This window comes from Triticum aestivum, chromosome 5A (assembly GCF_018294505.1).
Source record: "Triticum aestivum cultivar Chinese Spring chromosome 5A, IWGSC CS RefSeq v2.1, whole genome shotgun sequence".
NCBI classification, from domain to species: Eukaryota; Viridiplantae; Streptophyta; class Magnoliopsida; order Poales; family Poaceae; genus Triticum; species Triticum aestivum.
This window is the reverse complement of record NC_057806.1, coordinates 672,446,033-672,460,410: the sequence shown is the minus strand read 5'-3', so window position 1 is coordinate 672,460,410 and position 14,378 is coordinate 672,446,033.

Sequence of the window (14,378 nt, the reverse complement as noted above, 5' to 3'; positions counted from 1 at the left end):
AAATAGCGTTTCACGGACGTGCGCGTCCATGATCCCACGGATTGCAACTGGAAGTATCTGCGTCATCAGCACGTGACAGTCGTGAGACTTCATCCCGCTGAACTTCTGCTTCGCTGGGTCTAGTTATCTGCTTATCTTCCCCGCGTAACCGTAAGGAAGTTTTACTCCTAGGAGGCAGGTGAAAAACTGCTCGATCTCCTCCTGACTTAGAGTGAAGCATGCGGGAGGGTAGTCATTTCCGGTCTTCTTGGCCTTTTTGCCTTTGCGACGACTTTCTGTGTCCTGCTTCGCCTCATCATCATCATCATCATCATCATCATCATCATCATCATCATCATCATCATCATCATCATCATCATCATCATCATCATTAGCGTGAAGCTCCTGCCTGATGCCCATTGATTTCAAGTCTGCCCTTGCTTTCGGCCCATCTTTGGTCCTCTCTGGCATGTTGAGCAGGGTACCAAGCAGACTCTCGCACACGTTCTTCGTGATATGCATGACATCAAGGCTGTGAGGCACACGGTGGATCTTCCAGTACGGCAAGTCCTAGAAAACAGACCTCGTTTTCCATACCTTCAGCAGCGGCTCTGGCGCCTTTCGCTTCTTTCCTGGCTCTGGCGCCTTTTGCTTCTTTCCCGGCAGTGGGCAGTCTTTCCAATTTTTCAACAACTCGTCTATTTCCTCGCCGCTCCTCGTACACGGGCGTTTTCGGGGTTTGGTTTCACCATCGAACAGATCCTTGCGTTTCCTCCACGGGTCATCATCGTGAAGCCACCTTCGATGTCCCATGAACACGGTTTTCGAAGACCCGGGATCTCTATCTAGCTGGCGATACATTGTGTCATCCATGCACCTTACGCATCTAGAAAATCCATGGACTACCTGCCCCGCGAGATATCCGTAACCGAGATAGTCGTGCACCTTGTGAGCAGTGCGGCTCTCATAGGGAAATATTCTTTCTCTGCGGCGTCCCACGTATTGGCTGGCGTTTTCCACAGCGTGTCTAGCTCCTCCTTCAGCAGCCCCAGATACAGATTGATGTCGTTCCCTGGTTGTTTCGGCCCTTCAATTAGCATACTCATGTGAATGTAATTCCTCTTCATGCACAACCAGGGGGAAGGTTGTACATCCACACAAACACAGGCCAGGTGCTATGTGTGCTTCTCTGGCTGCCAAACGGATTGACTCCATCGGTGCTCGCGCCCAGCACAATGTTCCTTGGATCCTTCCCAAGTTCTGGGTATTGGAAGTTCAACGCTTGCCACTGGCTCGCATCCTTAGGGTGACTCAGCATCTTGTCTTTTTTATTTATCTCCGGATCATTTCCATCATCTTCCCGCTTCTTCTCCTCCCTATCCGTGTGCCAACGCAGGAGCTTTGCTACCTTAGGGTCCGCGAAATGCCACTGCAGACAAGGAGTGATCGGAAAGTGCCACACCAATTTTCGAGGAGCTTTCTTCCTCTTCTTGTATCGAGTGACGCCGCACACCGGACATATGGTAGACTCCGCGTGCTCGTCCCGATAAATGATACAATTGTTCATGCACACATGGTATTTCACGTGCGGTAAATCCAGAGGACACATGATTTTCTTCGCCTCCTCAAAACTGGTCGGGCATTTGTTCCCCTTGGGAAGACGTTCGTGCCAGAATGACATGTTCTCGTCGAAGCATGCGTCGGTCATTTTGTGTTTTACCTTCATCTCCAGAGCCATGAGCGTTACTTTCAGGCGGGTATCCTCGGGCCTGCATCCTTCATACAATGGAGTAATCGCGTCTATCTCCAGTTGATCCAGCTTGGCTTTCTCTCGAGCGGCAGCTCTTGCGTTATCCGTCTGCTTGAGAAGCAGCTCTTGAATATGAGGGTCCTGCACCCAGCCTCCATCGTCGTCTGCTCCGGCATCTTCATCTTCATGATCATGCCCTTCTTCTTGATCTTCCTCATCATCATGTACGACATCTTCTACATGATGACTGTGTACAGCATCACCCTCGTGATCATGTCCTGGAGATTCTTCGTCTTCTCGCTCGCCCTCGCCGCGGTGGTACTTGTCTTGTTGCCCTTCCTCATTTCTTCCCCGCCCCCATGGACGACTTCATAGTCATCTTCATCACCTTGCCACCGATAGCCATCCATGAAACCATGCAAGAGCAGGTGGTCCCGCACCTGCCCGGAATCCGGGTCCGCAATAAGGCTCTTCAGCTTGCATCTTTGACACGGACATCTTATCTCCGTCTCATTCTTTTGAAGCATCTCGGCCTTCGCAGAGCTCAAAAACCTATTCATGATGCCTTCAGTCATTGTGCGGACCATGGTCGCCTGCGGGGTAGAGAAAAACGATATTTTAGAACCAAGAAAAAATTTGGCATGACCTTCCCTATAAATAGGACCAAAAAGAATGCATAGTGCCAAAATTCTCGCCGAAACGGAAATGAATCAAAACATTCCGGCAAAATATTGGCAACTATCGCATTTCAAATACCGGTACCTTCAAACACAAACATATATGCAACACCACAAACATACATAGATCTAGCTAGGCCACAAAAAGTGCATGTGCACGTTGTTAGAGCGAGCTAGGGAGAAAAAAAGTAGATCTACATCATGAAGATAGCTTTCCCCTTACTTACCTATCAAAAAAAGGTAATTTCACCACTTAATTTTGATGAATCTATGGTGGAAATGAGGTGAGGAGGAGGAGATGGCCGAAAGCTTGGAGAAGGAGGTGGAGGGAATGAAGTGGGGAAAGTGAGTGGGTAGGTGTGGGGCTGTCCAAAATATCTTGTTGGGGTCCCAGGTTACTAATGGCGCACCACCAGCAAATGCACCATTAGTAACCCTGGTTACTAATGGCGCACCTGTAGGTGGTGCGCCATTAGTAGTTTTGCAAAAAAGTAAAAAAAAATATACTAATGGCGCACCGGGTAATAGTGCGCCATAACTAGTTTAAACTAGTAATGGCGCACTGTGAAATGATGCACCATTAGTAGTTTTGCAAAAAAAAGAATAATTTTTTTACAGTAATGGCGCACTGTCTGCTTGGTGCGCCATTACTACTTAGAACTAGTAATGGCGCACTTCGACCTGATGCGCCATTAGTATGTATGGAAAAATGGAAAAAATAATAATTTAATACTAGTGGCGCACCCTGTTTCTGGTCCGCCATTAGTGTCTTCCACACTAATGGCGCATCACCAACCGGTGCGCCATTAGTATATAGTAGTGGCGCACTGCTTCCATGGCGCGCCATTAGTATCAATCCTATCTATAGCCCTTTTCCTAGTAGTGCTAGGGGGGTGCCCCCCACCCTCGTGGAAAGGGTGTGGGCCCCTTGGTCTTCATCTTTGGCGAGGATTTTTCATTATTTATTATAAGGTATTCCGTGGAGTTTCAGGACTTTTGGAGTTGTGCAGAATAGGTCTCTAATATTTGCTCCTTTTCCAGCCCAGAATTCTAGCTGCCGGCATTCTCCCTCCTTATGTAAACCTTGTAAAATAAGAGAGAATATCCATAAGTATTGTGACATAATGTGAAATAACAGCCCATAATGCAATAAATATCGGTATAAAAGCATGATACAAAATGGACATATCAACTCCCCCAAGCTTAGACCTCGCTTGTCCTCAAGCGAAAGCCGATAATAATAAATATGTCCACATGTTTAGAGGTAGAGGCGTCGATAAAAATAAAATACGGACATGAAGGCATCATGATTATTCTCATAACAACAACATATATAGATATTGTCATATGATTACTTATGTTCAAGTGATGATCTATTCACAATGCAAAAGTATGAATCAGAAACCTTATTGAGAACCAACAAACTATAACCTCAGTCATTGAAGCAATTGCAATTTATCATAACATCAGAAAGAGTCTATGTCAGAGCTCAAAAGCAAGTCCACATACTCAACTATCATCTAGTCCTTCATAGTTGCTAACACTCACGCAATACTTGTGGTTACGGAGTTTTAATCAGACATAGAGAAAGATAGGGGCTTATAGTTTCGCCCCACAACCTTTTACCTCGAGGGTAATGTCAACAATAATAACTCATGCCCCCCTACATCCAATTAGATATATATACCAGGTTCTTTCCAACATGCTGGGCTTGCCAAAGGATAAAATGAAAAAGGAAAGGTGAAGATCACCATGACACTTGCATAAGGTAGAAGATAATAATAAAAGATAGGCCCTTCGCAGAGGGAAGCAGAGGTTCCATGCGCTTTTATGGTTGGATGCACAAAATCTCAATGCGAAAGAACGTCACTTTATATTGCCCCTTGTGACATGAACCTTTATTATGCAGTCCGTCGCTTTTATTACTTCCACATCACAAGATTGTATAAAGCTTATTTCTCCCACACTACTCATACATATTTAGAGCAATTTTTATTGCTTTGCATTGATGACAACTTACCTCAAGGATCTTATTCAATCCATAGGTAGATATGGTGGACTCTCATGGCAAAACTGGTTTAAGGGTATTTGGAAGCACAAGCAGTATCTCTACTTGGTGCTGAGAATTTGGCTAGCATGAGGGGGAAATGCAAGCTCAACATGTTGGATGATCCATGACAACATACTTTATCTCAGATATAAGAAAACATAACCCATTACGTTGTCTTCCTTGTCCAACATCAACTCTTTAGCATGTCATATTTTGATGAGTGCTCCCAATATTAAAAGATGTCAATAAAGTATATTTATATGTGAAACCTCTATTTCCTTATTACTTCCTATTAATTGCAATGATGACCAAAGCTATGTCTGCCAACTCCCAACAACTTTTAATCGTCACACTCTTTCTATGTGAAGTCATTACTATCAATAAGATCAATATGAACTTTTGTTTCTTCTTATTCGTTTCTCTTTTCTTTTATTCACCCAAGATCATAGCACGAAAACCAAGCCCTTGACTCAACACTAATCTTTATTATATGGCTCACGGACTCGATTACATAGAAAGATCATAAGGAAAAACTCAAAACTAGATCATGCCATAAACTTTATTCTACTAGATCAACATACTAATAATAGGATCGAACTAAGGAAAATGGTAAAGATAGGAGTTGTGATTGTGATACGATACTGGGGCACCTCCCCCAAGCTTGGCAGTTGCCAAGGGGAGTGCCCATACCCATGTTATTATGTCTCCTTGGTTTGTGAAGATGGAGGTGATGGATAGTCGCACATCGAGCGTAAGAGGTCCTCTAGCTTGCAAATAATGCCCTTGAGTGCAAAGATATGCTCCTTCAACAAAATATTTTCACTTGTGCGATACTTGTTTTGAATACAAGTTAACTCAATCATCTGGAAAGCTTCGATCTCAGTTGGGTTAAGAAGGTTGTGATCAAGTTGAAGGATGTCTTCTGTTGCCGGAGCTTGGTTCTCCGTGGCCTTCTTGATCCCTTCATCCTTGTTGATCTCCATGGGTTCTTCCCTCTTCAGCTCTATCTTCATTAGCCAGGCATCTTTGTCACCCTTGTTGGAGGAGGAGGGCGACATGATGCCTGGCCTTAACAACCCTGACAGAGAACAGCCCAAAACAAGAATAGAGGATATTTGCGTGATACGGGAGTCAAAACCTTCGGGAGAATATATAGTGAATTTTTACCAACCAAAATATGTATCATGCAAGAAAACGGAGTCTGGAAGGCACATGAGGTGCTCACGAGGTAGAGAGGCGTGCCCAGGGGGTAGGGCGCGCCCTCCACCCTCGTGGGGCCCTCGTGTCCTTCCCGGACTGCTACTTAATTTTCTATTTTTCTAAATATTCCAAAACGGAGAATATTGCCTTAAAAATTGTTTTGGAGTCGGTTTACTTAGCGTACCACATACCTATTCCTTTTCGGAGTCTGAAACGTTCTGGAAAGTGTCCCTTATGTATTCCTCCGGGGTTACGGTTTCAATAATATTGGTTTCAACATTTATGGGATTACCTGAGATATAATGTTTGATTCTCTGACCATTTACCACCTTCGGATTTGTGCCTTCGAAGTTGTTGATTTTTATGGCACTGGAACGATAGACCTCCTCGATAACATAGGGCCCTTCCCATTTAGAGAGAAGTTTACCTACAAAAAATCTTAAACAAGAGTTGTATAGCAATACATAATCACCTACATTAAACTCACGCTTTTGTATCCTTTTGTCATGCCATCTTTTAACCTTTTCTTTAAACAACTTGGCATTTTCATAAGCTTGGGTCCTCCATTCCACAAGTGAGCTAATATCAAATAACCTCTTTTCGCCGGCAAGTTTGAAATCATAGTTGAGCTCTTTAATAGCCCAATATGCCTTATGTTCTAGTTCGAGAGGTAAGTGACATGCTTTTCCATATACCATTTTATATGGAGGCATACCCATAGGATTTTTATATGCAGTTCTATAGGCCCATAATGCATCATCAAGTTTCTTGGACAAATTCTTTCTAGACCTATTGACAGTCTTTTGCGAAATTAATTTGAGTTCTCTATTACTCAATTCTACTTGACCACTAGACTGTGGGTGATACGGAGATGCAATTCTATGATTGATGTCATATTTAGCAAGCATTTTACGGAAAGCACCATGAATAAAATGTGAACCACCATCAGTCATTAAATATCTAGGGACTCCAAACCTCGGAAAAATAACTTCTTTAAGCATTTTAATAGAAGTGTTATGATCAGCACTACTAGTTGGAATAGCTTCTACCCACTTAGTAACGTAATCAACAGCAACTAAAATATGTGTATATCCATTAGAGGCAGGAAAAGGTCCATATAATCAAAGCCCCAAACATCAAACAGTTCAATAACTAGTGAATAATTCATAGGCATTTCTTGACGTCTACTAATATTACCAATTCTTTGACATTCGTCACAAGATAGGACAAACTTACGGACATCCTTGAAGAGAGTATGCCAATAAAAACCGGATTACAATACCTTATGTGCAGTTCTATCTCCCGCGTGGTGTCCTCCATAAGTTTCAGAGTTGCACTTGCAGAGGATCTGTTCCTGTTCATGCCCAGGTACACAATGTCTAATAACACCATCTACTCCTTCTTTATAAAGATGTGGGTCGTCCCAAAAGTAATGTCTCAAATCATAGAAGAACTTTTTCTTTTGTTGGTATGTGAAGCTAGGTGGTATAAATTTAGCAACTATGTAATTAGCATAGTCAGCATACCAAGGAGTACTACGAGAAGTACTTATGACATTTAATTGTTCATCAGGAAAGCTATCAATAGGTAGTGGGTCATCAAGAAAATTCTCTAACCTAGATAAGTTGTCTGCAACGGGGTTCTCAGCTCCTTTTCTATCAACAATATGCAAATCAAATTCTTGTAGCAAGAGAACCCATCTAATAAGTCTAGGTTTAGCATCTTTCTTCTCCATAAGATATTTAATAGCAACATGATCAGTGTGGATAGTTACTTTAGAATCAACAATATAAGGTCTGAACTTATCACAAGCAAATACAACTGCTAAAAGTTCTTTTTCAGTAGTAGCATAATTTCTTTGAGCATTGTCTAGGGTCTTACTAGCATAATGGATAACATTTAATTTCTTATCAACTCTTTGCCCTAGAACAGCACCTACAACATAATCACTAGCATCACACATAATTTCAAAGGGTAAATTCCAATCAGGTGGCTGAACAATAGGTGCAGAGACTAATGCTTTCTTAAGTATTTCAAATGCTTCTACACAATCATCATCAAAGACAAATGGTATATCTTTTTGTAATAAATTAGTCAGAGGCCGAGAAATTTTTGAGAAGTCCTTAATGAACCTCCTATAAAATCTGGCATGACCAAGGAAACTTCTTATACCTTTGATGTCCTTGGGACACGGCATCTTTTCAATAGCATCAACCTTGGCTTTATCAACTTCAATACCTCTTTCAGAAACTTTATGCCCCAAGACAATACCTTCATTAACCATAAAGTGGCACTTTTCCCAATTCAAGACAAGATTAGTTTCTTCACATATCTGCAAAACTCGATCAAGATTACTCAAGCAATCATCAAAAGAAGATCCATAGACAGAAAAGTCGTCCATGAAAACCTCACAAATCTTTTCACAAAAGTCAGAGAATATAGCCATCATGCATCTTTGAAAGGTAGCAGGTGCATTACATAAACCAAAAGGCATACTTCTATAAGCAAAATTACCAAAAAGGGCATGTAAAAGTAGTCTTTGATTGATCTTTAGCCGACACTGGTATTTGAGAGAAACCAGAATAACCGTCTAGAAAGCAGTAATGTGTATGTTTGCATAATCTTTCTAGAATTTAATCGATAAAAGGTAAGGGGTAATGATCTTTCTTAGTAGCCTTATTTAATTTGCGGAAATCAATTACCATCCTATAACCTGTAATAATTCTTTGTGGAATCAATTCATCTTTATCATTAGGAACAACAGTAATACCTCCCTTCTTAGGGACACAATGAACAGGACTTACCCACTGACTATCAGCAACAGGATAGATTATACCTGCCTCTAGAAGCTTTAGTATTTCTTTTCTTACCACTTCTTTCATTTTAGGATTCAGACATCGTTGAGGATCACGAACTGGTTTGGCATCTGCTTCCAAATTTATTTTATGTTGACATAGAGTGGGACTAATGCCCTTAAGATCATCAAGAGTATATCCAATAGCAGCACGGTGCTTCTTCAGAGTTTTCAATAATCTTTCTTCTTCATGCCCTGAAAGGTTAGCACTAATAATAACAGGATATATCTTCTTTTCATCAAGATAAGCATATTTAAGATTATCAGGCAATGGTTTAAGCTCAAACACGGGATCACCCTTAGGTGGAGGGGGATCCCCTAGGATTTCAATAGGAAAATTGTGTTTCAGAATAGGTTCCCATTTAAAGAATACTTCATCTATTTCCCTTCTTTCATTCATAAACATATCATTCTCATGGTCTAGCAAATATTGTTCTAAAGGATCACTAGGAGGTACGACAATAGAAGCAAGACCAATAATTTCATCCTTACTAGGCAATTCTTCTTCACGGTGTTGTTTACTAAATTTATAGAAATTAAACTCATGAGTCATATCATCTAAGCCGACAGTAACAACATCCCTTGTGCAATCTATGGTAGCATTAACAGTATTTATGAAGGGTCTACCAAATATAATGGGACAAAAGCTATCTTGTGGGGAACCAAGAACAAGAAAATCAACGGGATATTTAGTTTTCCCACACAAGACTTCAACATCTCTAACAATTCCCATTGGTGAAATAGTATCTCTATTAGCAAGTTTAATAGTAACATCGATTTCTTCTAACTCAACAGGTGCAATGTCATGCATAATTTCTTTGTATAAGTAAATAGGTATTGCACTATCGCTAGCACCCATATCACATAAGCCATGATAACAATGATCTCCTATTTTAACAGAAATAACAGGCATGCCTACCACAGGTCTATTTTTATCTTTAGCACAAGGTTTAGCAATTCTAGCAGTTTCACCGCAGAACTGAATAACATGCCCATCAATATTATCAGACAAGAGATCTTTAACAATAGCAATATTATGTTCTACTTTAACTTGCTCAGGAGGTGTATATGTTTTAATATTGCTTTTACGAACCACATTTGAAGCTTTAGCATGATCCTTTATCCTAACAGGGAAAGGTGGTTTCTCAATATAACAAGTAGTAACAATAGGATCATTATAAGTGACAGTCTTTTCTTCAACTTTAATAGGTGCAGCTACTTTTACTTCTATGGGAGGATGATATTTAAACCACTTCTCCTTAGGGAGATCAACATAAGTAGCAAAAGATTCACAGAAAGAAGCTACTATCTCATAATCAAGTCCATATTTAGTGCTAAACTTATGGAAAATATCGGTATCCATAAAAGATGTAACACAATCAAACTTAGGTGTCATACCTGACTCCTTACCTTTGTCAAGATCCCAATATTCAGAGTTGCGTTTAATTCTATCCAATAAATCCCATCTAAATCCAATAGTCTTCATCATAAAAGAGCCAGCACAAGAAGTATCGAGCATGGTGCGATTGTTTTCAGAAAGCCGAGCATAATTTTTTTGAAGAATTGTTTCTCTTGGGAGCTCATGATTGGGGAATGAATATAACATTGATTTAAGCCTCCCCCAAGCTTGAGCGGTGATTTCTCCTTCGCAAGGCCAAAAATTATATATATAATTGCGATCACGATGAACAAGATGCATAGGGTAATACTTTTGATGAAATTCCAATTTCAATCTTCTATAGTTCCATGATTTCGTATCATCACATAGCCTATACCATATCAATGCGTCTCCCTTCAAAGATAAAGGGAAGACTTCTTCTTAGCAACATCATCGGGTATACCTGCAAGCTTAAATAATCCACAAACTTCATCCACATATATTAGGTGTTCATCAGGATGCTTTCTTCCATCTCATGTAAAAGGATTAGCTAGAAGTTTTTCTATCATACCCGAAGGATACTCATAAGGAATTTCATTTTCAATAGGTTCAGTAGGTTGAGGAGCAACTCTTTGCTCTAATGGTCGGGGTGAAGATACCCCGAACAAGCCCCTCAGAGGATTACTTTTCATAGTAACAAGTGACAGTAAATTTCAGCACACTATATAAATTTTTCCTTAGCAAAGGCGCTTCACTCCCCGGCAATGGCGCCAGAAAAGAGTCTTGATGACCCACAAGTATAGGGTATCTATCATAGTCCTTTCGATAAGTAAGAGTGTCGAACCCAATGAGGAGCAGAAGGAAATGATAAGCAGTTTTCAACAAGGTATTCTCTGCAAGTACTGAAATAAGTGATAACAGATAGTTTTGTGATAAGATAATTCGTAACGAGCAACAAGTAACAAAAGTAAATAAAGTGCAGCAAGGTGACCCAATCCTTTTTGTAGCAAAGGACAAGCCTGGAAAAACTCTTATATAAGGAAAGGCGCTCCCGAGGACACATGGGAATATCGTCAAGCTAGTTTTCATCACGTTCATATGATTCGCGTTCGGTACTTTGATAATTTGACATGTGGGTGGACCGGTGCTTGGGTGCTGTTCTTACTTGAACAAGCATCCCACTTATGATTAACCTCTATTGCAAGCATCCGCAACTACAACAAAAGTATTAAGGTAAACCTAACCATAGCATGAAACATATGGATCCAAATCAGCCCCTTACGAAGCAACACATAAACTAGGGTTTAAGCTTCTGTCACTCTAGCAACCCATCATCTACTTATTACTTCCCAATGCCTTCCTCTAGGCCCAAATAATGGTGAAGTGTTATGTAGTCGACGTTCACATAATACCACTAGAGGCTAGACAACATACATCTCATCAAAATATCGAACGAATACCAAATTCACATGACTACTAATAGCAAGACTTCTCCCTTGTCCTCAGGAACAAACATAACTACTCACAAAGTGATAACCCACAAGTATAGGGGATCAATTGTAGCCTTTTTCGATAAGTAAGAGTGTCGAACCCAATGAGGATCTAAAGGTAGAACAAATATTCCCTCAAGTTCTATCGACCACCGATACAACTCTACGCACACTTGACGTTTGCTTTACCGGAAACAAGTATGAAACTAGAAGTACTTTGTAGGTGTTGTTGGATAGGTATGCAAGATAATAAAGAGCAAGTAAATATAAAGTAGGGGCTGTTTAGATGAAGACACAACTAAATTAGTTTTAGTAAAGAGCTTTTGTCAACAAGAAGGTTATTTGTCCCTAGGCAATCGATAACTTGACTAGTAATCATTATTGCAATTTTATTTGAGAGAGAGGCATAAGCTAACATACTTTATCTACTTGGATCATATGCACTTATGATTGGAACTCTAGCAAGCATCCGCAACTACTAAAGATTCATTAAGGTAAAACCCAACCATAGCATTAAAGCATCAAGTCCCCTTTATCCCATACGCAAACAACCTACTTACTCGGGTCTGTGCTTCTGTCACTCACGCCACCCACCATAAGCAAATCATAAACATATTGCAAACCCTACAGCGGGAATCCCTCACGCTTGTGCGACACGGAGAGCACCATAGGACAGCACCAATAATAAAACATACAACTCAAACCTATCACGATCATCAAATAGCCATTAGGACAAAACAGATCTACTCAAACATCATAGGATAGCCATACATCATTGGGAAATAATATATAGCGTTGAGCACCATGTTTAAGTAGAGATTACAGCGGGTAAGAGAGAGGTTACACCGCTGCATAGAGGGGGGAAGAGTCGGTGATGATGGCGGTGAAGTTGTTGGTGAAGATCGCGGTGATGATGATGGCCCCCGGTGACACTCCGGTGCCACCAGAAGCGAGGGGGAGAGAGCCCCCCTCCTCCTTGTTCTTCCTTGACCTCCTCCCTAGATGGGAGAAGGGTTTCCCCTCTGGTCCATGGCCTCCATGGCGTGGGAGGGGCGAGAGCCCCTCCGAGATTGGATCTATCTCTCTGTCTCTCTCTGGCTCTGCGTTCTCAGATTCTTCCCTTTCACCGTTTCTTATATTCCTGGAGATCCGTAACTCCGATTGGGCTGAAATTTTAACACGATCTCTATCCGGAAATTAGCTTTATCGCGGAGAAATAAGGGCATCAACCGCCTTACGGGGTTGTCACGAGGCTCAGGGGCGCGCCTGACACCCTGGGGGGCGCCCCCCTACCTCGTGCCCCCCTCGAACACCGTCTCGCGTGGATTTTTCTTCCCAAAAATCATATATATTCCAAAAAAATCTCTGTCAAGTTTTATTCCGTTTGGACTCCGTTTGATATGGATATTCTGTGAAACAAAAAACATGCAACAAACAGGAACTGGCACTGGGCACTGGACCAATATGTTAGTCCCAAAAATAGTATAAAAAGTTGCCAAAAAGTATATGAAAGTTGAATAATATTGGCATGGAACAATGAAAAATTATAGATACGACGAAGACGTATCACAAAGCATATTCATGTTCATAATCAGAGGGGTAATAATATGCATAAAGGATCTGAACATATGATCTTCCACCAATTAAACCAACTAGCATCAACTACAAGGAGTAATTAACACTGCTAGCAACCTACTAGCACCAATCCCGGACTTGGAGACAAGAATTGGATACAAGAGATGAATTAGGGTTTTGAGATGAGATGGTGCTGATGAAGATGTTGATGGAGATTGCCCTCTCCCGATGAGAGGAGCATTGGTGATGATGACAGCGATGATTTCCCCCTCCGAGAGGGAAGTTTCCCCGGCAGAACAGCTCTGCCGGAGCCCTAGATTGGTTCCGCCTCGTGGCGGCGGAGTTTCATCCTGAAAGGTTGCTTCTCGTTTTTTTCTCGACGAAAGACTTCATATAGGAGAAGATGGTCATCGGAGAGCCACCAGGGGGCCCACGAGGTAGGGGCGCGCTGTAGGGGGGGCGCCCCCCACCCTCGTGGAAAGGGTGTCGGCCCCCTAGTCTTCATCTTTAGCGATGATTTTTCATTATTTATTATAAGGTATTCCGTGGAGTTTCAGGACTTTTGGAGTTGTGCAGAATAGGTCTCTAATATTTGCTCCTTTTCCAGCCCAGAATTCCAGCTGTCGGCATTCTCCCTCCTTATGTAAACCTTGTAAAATAAGAGAGAATAGCCACAAGTTTTGTGACATAATGTGGAATAACATCCCATAATGCAATAAATATCGGTATAAAAGCATGATGCAAAATGGACATATCAATAAATGCTTCCGCTTTTGGTCTATGAGGGTACGTAGACACACTCTCCCCTCTCGTTGCTATGCATCTCCTAGATAGATCTTGCGTGATCGTAGGAATTTTTTTGAAATACTGCGTTCCCCAACAGTGGCATCCATGCCAGGTCTATGCGTAGATGTTATATGCACGAGTAGAACACAAAGGAGTTGTGGGCGTGGGTATATACATATTGCTTGCCGTCACTTAGTTGTTTCTTGATTCGGCTGTATTGTTGGGTGAAGCGGCCCGGACCGACATTACATGACCGCGTTCATGAGACTGATTCTGCCGACATGCTTTGCACATAGGTGGCTGGCGGGTGTCAGTTTCTCCAACTTAATTTGAATCGGATTCAATGAACAGGGTTCTTTCTGAAGATCAAAAAGCAATCACTATACCGCATTGTGGTTTTTGATGTGTAGGTAAGAACGGTTCTTGCTAAGCCCGTAGCAGCCACGTAAAACTTGCAACAACAAAGTAGAGGACGTCTAACTTGTTTTTGTAGGGCATGTTATGATGTGATATGGTCTACACGTGATTATATAAATTGTTGTATGAGATGATCGTGTTTTGTAACACGGTTATCGGCAACTGGAAGGAGCCATATGGTTGTCGCTTTATTGTAGAAAATGCAATCGACATGTAATTGCT